This window comes from Typopeltis vanoorti, chromosome 1 (assembly GCF_054136105.1).
Source record: "Typopeltis vanoorti isolate ZY-2024b chromosome 1, IOZ_Tvanoo_1.0, whole genome shotgun sequence".
Taxonomy (NCBI): Eukaryota; Metazoa; Arthropoda; class Arachnida; order Uropygi; family Thelyphonidae; genus Typopeltis; species Typopeltis vanoorti.
The window spans coordinates 108,012,211-108,027,779 of record NC_143549.1 but is presented as its reverse complement, the minus strand read 5'-3'; the positions used below and the strand labels follow the sequence as shown (position 1 = coordinate 108,027,779).

Here is a 15,569-nt window from a genome sequence, read left to right as displayed (position 1 = left end):
TTGGCAATCGATGTCCTGTGGTGACTTTCTTATTTTTCTAAGGAACTCACATCTATTCACATCTATGGTCTCCAGTCTTTAATGAATTGTTTCATTGTTAATCCAACTCTCAGATCCATAATTCAAAACTGGTTAGAAAAACATTTTGTATACTACTATTTAGTGTTTTGTCTAATTTGGTTTTTATTCCATATGAAATTACTCAAATAACTGTCAACATACAACTTTGCATTATTCTATTATTTCATGCTTAATTTACCATCTTCAAATTGTACCTAAACATCTAAAATATTTTACAATGATCCTCAATTATCCAATCGCTATTTTGGTTGCATAACTGAAGATAAAAATACATGGTGCTGTACCAGAAGTCAGTTGAAACACTCCCATTAAAAGGTTGGTTAATTGAAGGTAGGATAACTGAGAGATTGCAATACCTCTTCTACAGGTTCTCCAGTGAGAATGTGTAGAATAGTTTCCATGTTCCTGTCAATTTTCATAGTCTGTCTTTTTATTGCTGATTTTCAGACCAAATCTGTTATACCAGTTATTCAATTTGAAGAGCCTTGATAACTTGTACTGAATTTATTTAGGATTATAATATAATCTGCATCTCCAGAGCTCAGTTAGTATCAACGATGTCCTCTGGTTGGAAAGAATTGGGTTTAAAGGTGAATTAGTCAGTGTCATGAAAGGAACAGATTCCTCAACCCTGCCTTCAGTATAAAGTCGAGTTTTTTTTCGTTTTTTTTCTTCTTCTTCTGCAGCTTGTCCCACTTAAGTGGAGTCATGGTTTTTGGTGAGTCTCCTCCAAATCCTCCTGTCTTGGGCTGTAACCACACCCAAGTTCTTCGTTCTCAAGTCTTCCTCCACCCGCTCCCTTCATTTCTTCTTTTTCTGCCTGAACTTCCTCCTCCCCCCTGCACATCCATCTGCCTGACCTTTCTTCCCACATATTCGTCCTCCCTCCTCATCACATGACTAAACCATCTCAGCTTTGCCTCCTGTATCTTCGCTCCTAAGTTTGTAACTTTCCCCATTCTCCTCATCCCTTGATAAGTCCTTGACTCCCTGGAGGTCTCAGATGATAATAATAATAACAGTCATTCCTCAGACGATCATTTCTGTCACACCGCGCATCCACCTAAGCATTCTCATCTCTGCTACTTCCATCCTGCTGATGTTATTTTTCCTCAGGACCACAGTTTCCATAGCATACATCATAGCTGGTCCCACTACTGTCCTATAGATTTTGCCTTTTAGATTGATCGGCACCCTCTTATCGTATAGCACTCCAGCCATCTCTCTCTCTCTCTCTCCAGTTCCTCCATCCCACTTCCTTCTCAGCCTCTGCATCCTCTTCCACTGTTGAGCCAAAGTATCTAAAGTCCCTAACCTTCCTGATGACATTTCCTTCCAGCCCTAGATCTGTCTCCTGGCCGTCGTCCATTTTGCAACACATATACTCTGTCTTACTTCTGCTCAGCCACATACCTCTCTTCTAGTACTTGCCTCCATCTTTCCAGTTTAGCTGCCACTTCTCTTGATTCTGCACACAACATTGTTCAAGGCACGTCTTCTCTCACCTCCTCTGTCACCACTTCCATCACAATATTAAGGAAAGGACTTATGCTGATCCTTGATGCAAGCCACTTGAAAATGTTCTGTCTGTCCCAGGCAGGTCCAAACTCGTCTTCACATTTCTGTACATCTCCTGCACCAACTTGACATATTTCTACGGTACCTTTTTCTCCCTCAGACACCTCCAGACTTCTTGCCTTGGCACTCTATCATACGCTTTCCCCCAGATCAATAAACACCAGATGTAGCTCCCGTTGTTTCTCTTGAAATTTTCCATCATCTGCTGTAACCAAATGATGGTTACAGCAGATGATCGACCAGGCATGAAGCCAAATTTCTCCTTTGCAATCTCCACCTCCTTCCTCAATTTTTTTAATCTCTCAAAACAGGAAACCAGCTGAAAGAACACATGCAATTTGCAGACAAAATTGCCTTGCTAGGTTATGGATTGTAAAAGGCAGGGAGGAGGATAGCATTAACTACACAAAGTAAAGAGCTGAATTTAGTATCTGCAATTTCAATACCAGGTTCAATGCCAATTTCTTCATAATATAGATAATGAATGAGAGTAAAGAGAGCATGCACCTGTGTTTTATTCAATTTTACATAAACCACTGTTACATCCTGAATGAAGAACTTTTAAAAGGAAACAATTCATTCAGGATTTAACAAGTCAGAAAAATCAGCTGAGAGAAAAAACTTGTACTCGAGCAGAAGAAATAAAGTACTAACTGTAAATAGAAATACCTCCTTTTAGTAGAATCGTAATACCATGTAAAGAACTTTGTGTATAAATTAGTATTATATGAATACAATGAATGGGTAAATTAGATGTAAACAATAGTCCAAAGTCACGGACGGGCCTGAGGCATTGGCAATCTTGGAAAGCGACGCACATTCGTTTCCCGGAAGACCTGCTAGAGATCTCATGATGTGCCGAAATCCCTGCGAACAAAGAAAGTAACAGGCGGAAAAAGATCGCAGAAATTAAGAGGGCGCTATCGCAGCTAGTAACAGAGTGCTAAAAAGGGAGGAAGTGAAGGGAGAATAAAAAGGGTTTGCATCCCCTTTCTCATGGCTTTTCTCGCCTATTTTGCTGGATGATGATGATGATTCGAATTCTCCTGTGGACCGGAAGTTCCTGATGGTGTTCTTGGCGATAGTAAAATATTGGACGGTGCGCCTTTACCTTCGATGTCTGAATTTCTGCCGGTACCAAAGCGTGAGATGTCGGCATATGCTGTCTTCGCTCCTTCACTGAAAGTTCCGACGGAATAGTATCGCTGGCATATCCTATGAACCGGCAGTAGAAACGAGGATGGCCCGAAACTGATCGAGTATAGACGCGAGAACAACGCCAGGTGCAGAGCATAGCTTAATCTGATGACCATAGTAAACACCACGTGGACACAGAGTTATGGAAGTATCGAGAGGTAATTCAGACAAAGAAGGACAGTTCAGACGGACCTGGAGATCCTGCCCCAAGAAATGATAAAGTACAGATTTTGTTGTATAATTACCCAGTCAGTAAAAGGGAGAGATCATTGTAGTGTAATAATCAAGAATGGACAGTATTTAAGAACTTTAAGTGACTATTTAGCAGTGGCTAATGTCCATAAGACAAATTGTCTGGAATGATTATAGATGATTGTGACTAGTTTAATGTGCAAGACTAACATAGTAGGTAGAATATTGATTAGAAGTGCATAATGTAATGTGTATATTATGTGTGTTTAATCTCTAACTTGAAAGGATTTATTGTTCATGCATTAGAGTATTAATCAGTTTGATACAGTTTGATTTAGCATGTCATTGAACTAATTGAAAGTGAGATTGGTCTAAATGTATGTCTTTAGATTCCAATAAATATGTTTTTCTTCTATACCTGAGTTTTGCCTGTGATATGAATCAAAACTACCACTCATTAATCTGAACCAGAGCGGGGGGTGGGGGGATTGAAAGAAAGGTATAACATGTTATTATAGAGGTTGCGACTGCAAACCAGAATTTATTTAGCCACAGTAACGCATTTAATTTGAGTTTAAGCACTAAATTTATTCACCTATGTGCACCAAAAGTCTGGAAGAGTCTCCCTGAATAAGTCTCCTCTATCTAAGATATTGGCTGGCGCAGGTTAAAAAATTAATTTCTCAATATCTGAAGAGATGGCCCCAGAAAGAGAATAAAGGATTCATTTCTTTTAGCAAGGAATAACCTTTAACACTCAGGGTAAGCACGTGAGTAAAATTAGGAATTGGCTAGAGATATAGAATTTGCTTTCCTTATAGAATGAACACGTAAGAAGTGATACAGATATTAGAGTCAGTGAAATTTTGTAAGTCTTGTAGTTATTATAGAGAGGTAAATTCATAAAGAAAGTAAAAATTATTTAGGAAAAGAGCAACGACATAACAATGGTGCAGCCGACAGGATGTGATTAGGTCCCGAAAAAAATTAAGTAAATTGACCTATCACAGTGAACTGGTCTTTGGTTCATATCAGGCAATCAGAAATTTGTTGGAAATAGTAGAAATTAAGGGTCAAAGCTGTATAACTGAGAGGAGACCTCCACATAGCCTTTAAAGGAATGCGGAGAACCGACCAGGGCTTCTGACCTAATGTCCAATCCTCACCTTCTCGTGGTGCACCCTGTTGGGTATCTACTTTGATACTGAACGAACGAGGATGGGCTGGCAATTTGGGATTTAGCCGACCAAATTGTATTCTTATTGGTTAAACCAAAATAAAAAATGATGGTACAACATGACAAAATTGCATGCCGGCTGGGGCGTCGCCCGGTTAAACAAGGCCCCCGTTGTTTTCGCCAGGGAACCAGGGCGAACAGCGAAAAGTCAGCTACTGGAACAAATCTGAAAACAAACCCCAACTCAACATCACCAGAGTTAAAGATCGGTACTATCAACGTAAGAAGCCTGAATGGCAAAGAAATGGAGCTAGCTGAGGAATTAGATAAGTACCAGATCGACATAATAGGGGTGACTGAAACAAAAAAGACCAAAACTGGTGAGATCTTTCTGAGCAATAAATACAAAATGTTATATTCAGGCAATGACAATCAACGAAAAGAAGGAGTAGCCATAGTATTCAACACAAAATACGAGGCTAATCTTCTTGAATGGCAGTCAGTCTCAAGTAGAGTAATGTGGGCAAATATGAGAATGGGGAACTGGACAATGAGACTTATTTGTGCCTATGGTCCCACAGAAGGTTCTACTAAGGTAGAAGTGGAGGAATTTTTTGAGGCTTTAGAAAAAGCAACTGACACAATGAAAAAGGAAAAGTTGGTCCTTGTTGGGGATCTAAATAGTAGAGTAGGAAATGATTGTGAGACATACAAAAATATTTTGGGAAAATTTGGAGAAAAGAGCAAAGCTAATAATAATGGCAAATATCTGTTGGATTTCTGCTCAGGACGTGGACTGGTTATTACTAACACCATGTTCCAACATAAAAATGTGCACAAATTCACATGGAGAGAAGAGGCTAGGAATAAGAAAAGTCTCATTGACTATGTTATTGTTGATAGTGATGTTTTCTCCCTGGTGCAGGATTTGAAATTGGAAGTGATCACTATTTAGTCTTGAGCAGGATAAAATTGAATTTCATATTGAAAAGAATAACATGTAAGAAAGTTTTAAAGCGAATAAAAGTTGAGCAGCTCTCAGATGTGAACTGTAGACTAAAATACAGAAATATTATTGAAAAGAAAATGAAAGAGTTTGAGAACAGGAATCAAACCTTGGAGATTCGGTGGCAAACTCTGAAGGAAACATTGATTGATTCTGCCAGAGAGGCATGTGGTGAGGTTGTGTGCAAGGATAAAAAAATCAGAACTCCCTGGTGGACACAGGAAGTTAAAGAGGCAGTGAAGGAAAAGAAGAAAGCATATCAAAAGTTCCTGGCAAATAAGTCAGCTTTTACTCTTACAGAATACAGAGATAAATGTAAGAAAGCTAAACAGTGTGTAAAACTAGCTAAACAAAAGTCATGGGAGGACTTTGGCAAGAATATAGAAAATAAGTATCAAGAAGGTGGCAAAATATTCTGGAGGTTGTTGAAGAAGCTTAGGAATGGAGGAAAGAGTGCTGTAAAAGGAATTAGAGATGATAAAGGTGAAATGAAAACAGGAGAAAAAGATATCCTTGAAGTATGGAGTAATTACTTTGAAAAACTGCTAAATGAAACAAGCAGTGATGACAGCACAGTGATAAAAAAAACACTGACCAGGCATGCAGTCAGGAATACATATCCATACTTGAAGTAGAAAAAGCCATCAAAGGCTTGAAATGTGGAAAGGCAGCAGGAGTAGATGATATTCGACCAGAAATGCTGAAGTATGGTGGTATAAGAGTCTTACAGTGGCTGCACTGCATAGTTCAGAAAGCCTGGACAGAGGGACGAATTCCCGATGATTGGAGTAGAGCTCTCATAGTACCCATATATAAAAAGGGAAATAAAACTGAATGTGAGAATTACAGAGGTATTTCCCTACTGAGTGTTCCTGCCAAGATCTATGCAAGTATACTTGAGAAACGGTTGAGAAGAATTGTGGAAGAAAAGCTTGGTGAAGAACAAGCTGGATTCAGGCCAAATAGAGGCTGTCAGGATCAGATCTTCACTTTACGACAAATAGTCGAGAAAGCATGGGAATATAACAAAGATCTGTATTAAAGTTTTGTCGATTTGGAAAAGGCATATGACAAGGTGCCAAGAGAGAAGCTATTCTCTCTGCAGTTATATGGTGTCAATGGGGCATTATATCAAGCAATACTAAGTCTTTATTTGAGTTGTGAGTCAGCAGTTAGAATTGAAGGAAGTACAGGAAGATGGTTTAATGTTAAATCTGGTGTGAGACAAGGATGTACATTATCCCCTCTGTTATTCATTATCTATATGGATCACATTATGAAGGAATGTGGTATTAAACCTGATATCAAAATTGGAGATGTTAATGTCAGCTCTTTGCTTTATGTGGATGATGTTATACTTCTAAATAAATCCGCTACAAGTCTGCAAGATTCTCTGACTAAATTGAATAGCTGTTGTAATAGATATGGTATGAAGGTCAGCAATAAAAAGACAAAGACAATGAAAATAGGCAGAATCATTGAAAATGTCAACTGTGTTGTGAATGGAGAACCTGTGGAACAAGTAAAACATTTCAGCTACTTAGGCACAATTTTTACTGAAGATGGTAAATTAAATATAGAAATAGACAACAGAATCAGCAAAGCTGGTATCGTGGGAAGTCAACTGAATAAATTCATATGGAATAAGAAAGAAATTAGTCGGAACACTAAATTAGCTGTATACAAGACTGTGTTCAAACCAATTTTAACTTATGGATCTGAGAGCTGGGTCAGAAGTAAAACACTTGACCAAAGACTAGATACTGCAGACATGAGAGTCCTGAGAAAGATTAGAGGCGTGAACAGATGGCATCAATGGCAATATCATATTAAAAATGAGGATATTAGGAAAGAACTTGACATTGTCAGCATCCAGGAATGCGTTAGCAGAGCTAATCTCAGATGGTATGGTCACTTAAATAGAATGGGAGAGGAAAGATTAGCAAAACAAGTGTTCTCTGCCAGGTTGGCAGGAAAACGACCCAGAGGAAGACCAAGATATAGGTGGATTGATACGGTACAAAGTGCCTTAGACGATAGAAATATAAGATCTGATAATGTTGGAGTCTTGACAAGTAACAGACTGATTTGGAGGAAAATTGTAGATAGGAAGTTAGTAATGATGTAATTTTTTCATGTAGTACTGTCATATCCTGTACACCCCTTGAGGGTACATGGCAGGAATTTGATGATGATGATGATAGTAGAAATTTTGAGAAAATAATCTTATATTTCAGTGTAAGCTCTAGTACAAGTATGTCTCTCCCAACGTTTTGAGATGAACGATTCTGAATTTTTCAGAACAATAAACCCACAACAGGTATTGCCACAGTTCTCTGGAGAAGAATCAGATGATGTGATATCATTCTTTGAATATGTTGAGGAACTGAGAAAGATTGGTCGATGGAGTGACTTCCAACTACTTATTCTGCTATGCAGCAAGCTAGTGGGGAAGGCAAAAACATATTGCCATTGATGCCATCTGTTCACGCCTCTAATCTTTCTCAGGACTCTCATATCTGCAGTATCTAGTCTTTGGCCAATTCTGAAACAGACCCTGAACTACTCGAAATTAAAGGAGATCCTCATATCTCAGTTCTCCAGGGTAAAGAATGTAGGGCCAAATTTATGGAAGCTCCAGAAAATGATACAAAAGAATAAAGAAAGTGTGCCGGACTTCAATAATAGGTTGTTGACTCTCGCCAGTACTCTAAGCATCTCAAATGAAAACGAGCACCATTTGGATTGGGTGGTTTTCCAGCACTTTAGGATAGGGTTAAAACAAGAAGTAAGGGAGACAGCTTTTGGAAAGAAAATATCCAACTTAGAAGAGTGCTATGCCGCCGTAAAGGAGAGAGAACAGCTGCTTGGAGACATCTGTCCCGCAGCCACTGTTGGATCAGTTAAGAGAGATAGCAATAGGGATCTGGGCAATGTGAAGGAATACCAAGAAAAGAAAGAAAGACAGAAGGCCCAGAAAGGAAACGAGGAAAGTAGAGCAGAGTCAGTTTGCAAGGTTACTGCTAGTGTTCCTGATCTAAGTGAAGTTTGCTCACTAATTAGGCAGGAAGTTGAAAGATTACAGCAGCCTGTTATGGAACGACTCGATGCTGTGCTTGGTCAGTTGACGGCAGCCTCTACAAGAAACCAAGAGAGTACCCTCCTTCAGGATGAGAGAACAACTAGTTTAATTCACAAGGAAGTTGAGAGGTTGCAGAGACCGTTGATTGATAAGATGGACATGGTAATGCAACGGTTGACAGAATTGTCTAATAGAGACACTGCCGAATCTCCTTTGTCCTTGGATGGAGACATTAAGAGAGTCAACAAGAGAGAACCTCCACGGTGCTATAATTGTAGCAGAATAGGGCATCTTGCCCGAAATTGTTTTGTTAGGCAAGGGAACTCAAAAGGGGATTATCACCCAGAGGCCAAGTCCCATGTGTGCATGAAACAAGCATGGAGGGGGGGGGGGGGGGCAACGAAATCAAAGCCAAACCCCTGGAATTACAGTAGAGGGAAAGATTTGTGGAAGAAAGTTCAGGGCACTGATTTATACTGGTTCTCAAGCATACAGTCATGTATAGAAGATGACAGTGGTGTTCTGTTCTCTGCAGTGATCTCTGTGATTATTGCTGAATGTAAGACAGGATGGTGTGCTTAAAAATGTAGAGGATTACACCTTCTCCCCCATTCTGAAGTTCTTCTTGATGTTCTTTAACCTGGTTAACTGCAGTTAATCAGGTTCAAGAACATAACCTGCTTCTAGGAACAGTTTCTGTAACTTATGGGATCACTATAGCAGCCTGGCTTTCTTCCAATTCAAGAAAGATGGTCTTCATCCAAGGCATTTTGTACTAGTTTGCTTTTAAACTGCCCATACCGATTATTATTATTAATAAGAGAGACTTCCAGGGAGTCAGGAACTCATCGAGGGGAGGACATATTATTCACACCAGCTGTCATACCTGTTCTTGAATTCATTCAGCTACTTGCACATGCACACAACATCCAATGACATTCCATTCCAAACATACATTACTCTATGTGAGAACAATCTAGCCCCCCCCCCCCCCTGACAAAATTCATTCTCAATTTCCATGGATGCCCTTGCATCCTTTCCCTACCCTCCATAAAATGAAAAGTTCCATCTACTGAAATTCTGTATAACCTTTTCATTTAAGTTAGTAAGTCTCAATCATATCACCCCTCTTTTTCCTGTTTGATAGTGTCTGTAGCCTACAAATTCTCAATCTGTCTTCATAATCTGTATTCCACAATCCTGGTATCATTTTTGACACTCCTTTGCTCTCTCTCTCTCTCTCTCCACTGTATCAGAATCACCATGGAAACCAGACTTACATGCAATAGTCCAAGTGAGGTCTTATCAAGGCTCTGTAAAGAGGCAAAATGACTTCCTTATCTTTAAATGTCAACGTTCGATTCAGTATTGCCATTCTGTGAGTGGTAGTTACAATTTTTGCTATATGACCCTTGAATTTCAACTTCCTGTCTACTAAAACTCCAAGATCCCTAGTATCATCAGTTTCTTCAAGCATAATCCCACCAATATAATATGACATCGAGTATCAAATCACATCATATTTTTTTACAAATCTTTTGCTTAATTAGATTACACATCCATTTCACTCCTATTCTATTTATTCTTCGAACTCAAGGGACACATTTTGATATCGCACATTTAAGCATTTTTTTAAAGATTTCCCACACGCTGTCGATATCCTTCCCATCCAATACCTAATACCAGAACCCACATACTCCCCTCACATGGTCAAAATTTCCTGCTTTGAGTTCAGCATATAGCCTTTTCTGAATGGAACATTTGTTCGTATAATTAAAGTCCCCTATTAAGACTACTCTTTTCGTACTCATTGTATTTATTTGTTGATGCATTTCTTTGTCACTAATAATTGACCCACAAGGTCTGTAACAACAACTCACTGTATATTGAATCTTGTTACACTCCACCTCACGCCAGATGGCTTGAAACTCACTGCCACATGAAAAATTGTAAATAATATTGCAGTCATAGGTCTCAACTTTAACTGGATTCAAGACATTTGATATCATTAGCAGCAATCCCCCCCCCTCCTATCCTGGCTATCCTTCCTAAAAATACTGTACTCTTTGCACTCGATACCAGTTAGTACATCTGCTTCTGATAGCCAAGTCTCATTAATAATTACAACATGAGGTCCCAATATATTTACCAACTTATGTTATTTTCTACTTACCAAGGTGAGCTCATCCTGTCAGTCTGAAATACTGGATTCCACAGTAACAAGGAAAACGGTAGGCACTTGGGAAGGAGACAGGATCCTAGTTGTCCTTCATTTATCTAAGGAAGGTGAACATCTTGTTCAGCCTGGGTTTTGAGTAGGTCTTCTGAATTATGCAGAAGAATGGTGTGCATAACTACTTGAAATTGCTTTCCAATCAAGCAGTTTATCTTCATGTTTAGTGTTCCATGCTAGCACTTCTTTTTTTCCTTGATACATATTGCTGTGTTATAACATCCAATATTTATTATTTAGCAGGATCTCACCTGTTTTAGTCTTCTTTGTCTCAGTAACACCAATTATCCATGTGGTACTTTTCCAGTTCCTCTTTAAGTTCCATTTCTGCGATACTCCTTATGGTTTTTATCTTCAGTTCTTCTGACATTTTGTTTGATTCAGTAGTTAAGTGTTCAACATTCACTCTGGTTCCCTGACAAAAACAGGAAGCTTGCTTAACCAGTGACACCCCAACTGTAATGAAATCTCATGATGTTGTACCATCATATTTATTTCTGGTTTATACCAATATACAGCACAATTAGGTTGACCAAGTACTTCCAAATTGTTAGCCCAACCTCATTTATTCCACCCAGTGGATACCCACTAATGGGGTGCACTATGTAAACATAAGGATTGGACATCAGTTCACAAGCCTAAGTCAGTTTTTTACATTTCTTAAAGGTCATGTGAAGGTCTCCTCCCAGTTATCTGGTTTTGAGCATTAAATGATACTGATATTGCATTAAAACGGAAATTCAGGCATCGAGTATCAGGAAAAGGAGAAGAGAAGGGGAGGGGGGAGTAGTCAGAGTATATATGGAACTCTACATTAAAGAAGATAAACATATTTAGCAGAAGGCACTTCAAACAATGATGTGAACAAATTTCAAATTAGGAAATTTGACTTATCTGCTCTTAAGGTCCTGGTTGTCTCAAAAGGATGAGATTGGAATACTGTGAAGGAGTCTTTTAATTTTAAGTTTTTCCAAACCACATTTCCTCAAGTCACAAGCCAGCAGTATAACATATAGTGCACTGTATATACTTTGTTTGTAAAACTGCCACATTGTGGCAGTTTTACAAGCAACTAAAGCTACATGGAACGTCCACCAATTTTTCCTGCTCTACAAACTAACCAACATGTTCTTTGTACCAATGCAGTCGGCACTGTTGGGCAGCATTATTAGCATTCAGATTACATATGGGAATTTCTGTACAGATGAAGAAAGCATGTTTACTACTGACTTTAAATTTTTAGATTCCTTGACTGCTGGTTGTTCATTTCTACACTGTATCGCTATGATTTCTGCACCACTATTATCAGTGTTAACTTCTGAAATTTAATCTATATTTCTGGATAAGATGGCACCATCACATTTCTGTTGGCTAATAATGTTTGCCTACAGTTGATACTAAGTGAGGAAGCAATATTTTCTTCTTAAATCACAAATGGAAAGTCCACCAATATGGCATTCTATGAAGAGACATCTTTCAGCATCCATAAGTTCTCTATGTAACACTCTGAAAACACACCCCAACTCAACATCACCAGAGTTAAAGATCGGTACTATCAACATAAGAAGCCTGAATGGCAAATAAATGGAGCTAGCTGAGGAATTAGATAAGTACCAGATAGACATAATAGGGGTGACTGAAACAAAAAAGACAAAAACTGGTGAGACCTTTCTGAGCAATAAATACAAAATGTTATACTCAGGCAATGACAATCAAGGAAAAGAAGGAGTAGATATAGTATTCAAAACTAAATACGAGGCTCATCTTCTTGAATGGCAGGCAGTCCCAAGTAGAGTGATGTGGGCAAATATGAGAATGGGGAACTGGACACTGATACTTATTTGTGCCTATAGTCCCACAGAAGGTTCTACTAAGGTAGAAGTGGAGGAATTTTTTGAGGCTTTAGAAAAAGCAATTGACACAATGAAAAAGGAAAAGTTGGTCCTTGTTGGGGATCTATATAGCAGAGTAGGAAATGATTGTGAGACATGCAAAAATATTTTGGAAAAATTTGAAGAAAAGAGCAAAGCTAATAATAATGGCAAATATCTGTTGGATTTCTGCTCAGGACATGGACTGGTTATTACTAACACCATGTTCCAACATAAAAATGTGCACAAATTCACATGGAGAGAAGAGGCAAGGAATAAGAAAAGTCTCAATGACTATGTTATTGTTGATAGTGATGTTTTCTCCCTGGTGCAGGACACCAGAGTGTACAGAGGATTTGAAATTGGAAGTGATCACTATTTAGTCTTGAGCAGGATAAAATTGAATTTCATATTGAAAAGAATAACATGTAAGAAAGTTTTAAAGAGAATAAAAGTTGAGCAGCTCTCAGATGTGAACTGTAGACTAAAATACATAAACATTATTGAAGAAAAAATGAAAGGGTTTCAAAACCTTGGAGATTCAGTGGCAAGCCTTGAAGAAAGCCCTGTTTGATTTGGCTAGAGAGGCATATGGTGAAGTTGTCTGCAAGGATAGAAAAATTAGAACTCCATGGTGGACACAGGAAGTTAAAGAGGCAGTGAAGGAAGAGAAGAAAGCATATCAAAAGTTACTGGCAAATAAGTCAGCTTGTGCTCTTAGAGAATACAGAGACAAATGCAAGAATGCTAAACACTGTGTAAAACTAGCTAAACAAAAGTCATGGGAGGACTTTGGCAAGAATATTGAAAATAAATATCAAGAAGATGGCAAAATATTCTGGAGATTTTTGAAGAAGCTTAGGAATGGAGGAAAGAGTGCTGTAAAAGGAATTAGAGATGATAAAGGTGACATGAAAACGGAAGAAAAAGATATCCTTGAAGTATGGAGTAATTACTTTGAAAAACTGCTAAATGAAACAAGCAGTGATGACAGCACAGTGGTAAAAAACACTGACTAGGTATGCAGTCAGGAATACATATCCATACTTGAAGTTAAAAAAGCCATCAAAGGCTTGAAATTTACGACTTTACGACAAATAGTTGAATAATCATGGGAATATCACGAAGATCTGTATTTAAGTTTTGTCGATCTGGAAAAGGCATATGACAAGGTGCCAAGAGAGAAGCTATTCAATATGCTACAGTTATATGATCAATGGGGCATTATATCAAGCTATACGTTATCTTTATTTGAGTTGTAAGTCAGCAGTTAGAATTGAAGGAAGTACAGGAAGATGGTTTAATGTTAAATCTGGTGTAAGACAAGGATGTACATTATCCCCTCTGTCATTCATTATCTATATGGATCACATCATGTAGGAAAGTGGTATTAAACATGATATCAAAATTGGAGATGTTAATGTCAGCTCTTTGCTTTATGCGGATGATGTTATACTTCTAAATAAATCTGCTACAAGTCTGCAAGATTCTCTAACTAAATTGAATAACTGTTGTAATAGATATGGTATGAAGGTCAGCAATAAAAAGACAAAGACAATGAAAATAGGCAGAATCGTTGAAAATGTCAACTGCGTTGTGAACGGAGAACCTGTGGAACAAGTAAACATTTCACCTACTTAGGCACGATTTTTAATGAAGATGGTAAATCAAATATGGAAATAGACAAAAGAATCAATAAAGCTGGTATGGTGGGAAGTCAATTGAATAAATTCATATGAATAAGAGAGAAATTAGTCAGAACACTAATTTTGCTCTATACAAGACGGTGTTCAAACTAGTTTTAACTTATGGATCAGAGAGCTTGGTCAGAAGTAAAACACTTGACCAAAGACTAGAGACGCAGATATGAGAGTCCTGAGAAAGATTATAGGCGTGAACAGATGGCATCAATGGCAATATCATATTAAAAATGAGGATATTAGGAAAGAACTTGACATTGTCTGCATCCAGGAATGCATTAGCAGAGCTAATCTCAGGTGGTATGGTCACTTAAACAGAATGGGCGAAGTATTCTCTGCCAGGTTGGCAGCAAAACGACCCAGAGGAAGACCAAGAAATAGGTAGACTGATACAGTACAAAGTGCCTTAGACAATAGAAATATAAGATCTGATAATGTTGGAGTCTTGACAAGTAACAGACTTATTTGGAGGAAAATTGTAGATAGGAAGTTAGTAATGATGTAATTTTTTTCATGTAGTACTATCACATCCTGTATGCCCCTTGAGGGTACATGGCAGGAATTTGTTGATGATGAGTTAACTCGGGGGGGGGGTTTGCTGAAAAGTACTATCTATAGATCCCAAATCTGACAATATTGCTCAGGATTTGAGGTGGGGCACTTAACACCAAGGGTACTTGATGTTATACAGAAGATGGGGGGGGGGGGGAAGGCACTGAACTCATGATCCCTCTTGATCACAGATTTACTCCAATCACTCTCTCAGATACTCTTATATCTCTTCTACAGGTAACATTTCCATGGATAAGCTCAGATGAACCAGCAGCCATCATTCCTTTCCTTTCTTCCAAGACTGTGCAAATACAATCAGCTGTTGGTCAATATTTATTTATTGTCCAGCTTCAAACTTATAGAACCAAATTCCTTCCCTCCTCTTTCATCCCCTCAACCTCTCTTTGGAACAATCTTCCTCACTCTATCTTATTATTATCATCATCAGAGAACTCCAGGGAGGCTATAAATCACACATACCAGCTGTCGTACTTTCCCTTAAATTCATTCACCCAAGATGCACTCACTATCCCTAAAGGCAAACTATTCCACTCATTCTTTGCTCTGTGAGAGAAAAAGTTCTTATCCCTTTCTTGGCTGCAACAAACCTAACTTCCATGGATGTCCCTGTGTTCTCTTCCCACATTCCATATAACGAAAAATTTCATCTTATTCTTTTCTCTCTTATTCCATATAAATTTATTCAGTTGACTTCCTACTATTAGCTGTGTTGATTCTGTTGTCTATTTCTATATTTAATTTACCATCTTCACTAAAAATTGTGCCTAAGTAGCCGAAATGTTTTGCTTGTTCTATAGGTTCTCCATTCACGATGCAGTTGACATCTTCAATGATTCTGCCTATTTTCATTGTCTTTGTCTTGTTATTGCTGATTTTCAT

General features: G+C 38.3%; 1 protein-coding gene across 4 annotated transcripts in view; it reads right to left on the bottom strand.

The window, feature by feature from the left end:
- The window catches only part of mor (SWI/SNF- related protein mor), a 442,374-nt gene that overhangs the window by 214,540 nt on the left and 212,265 nt on the right, over window positions 1–15,569 (bottom strand). The gene's annotated exons all lie outside the window — the stretch shown is intronic.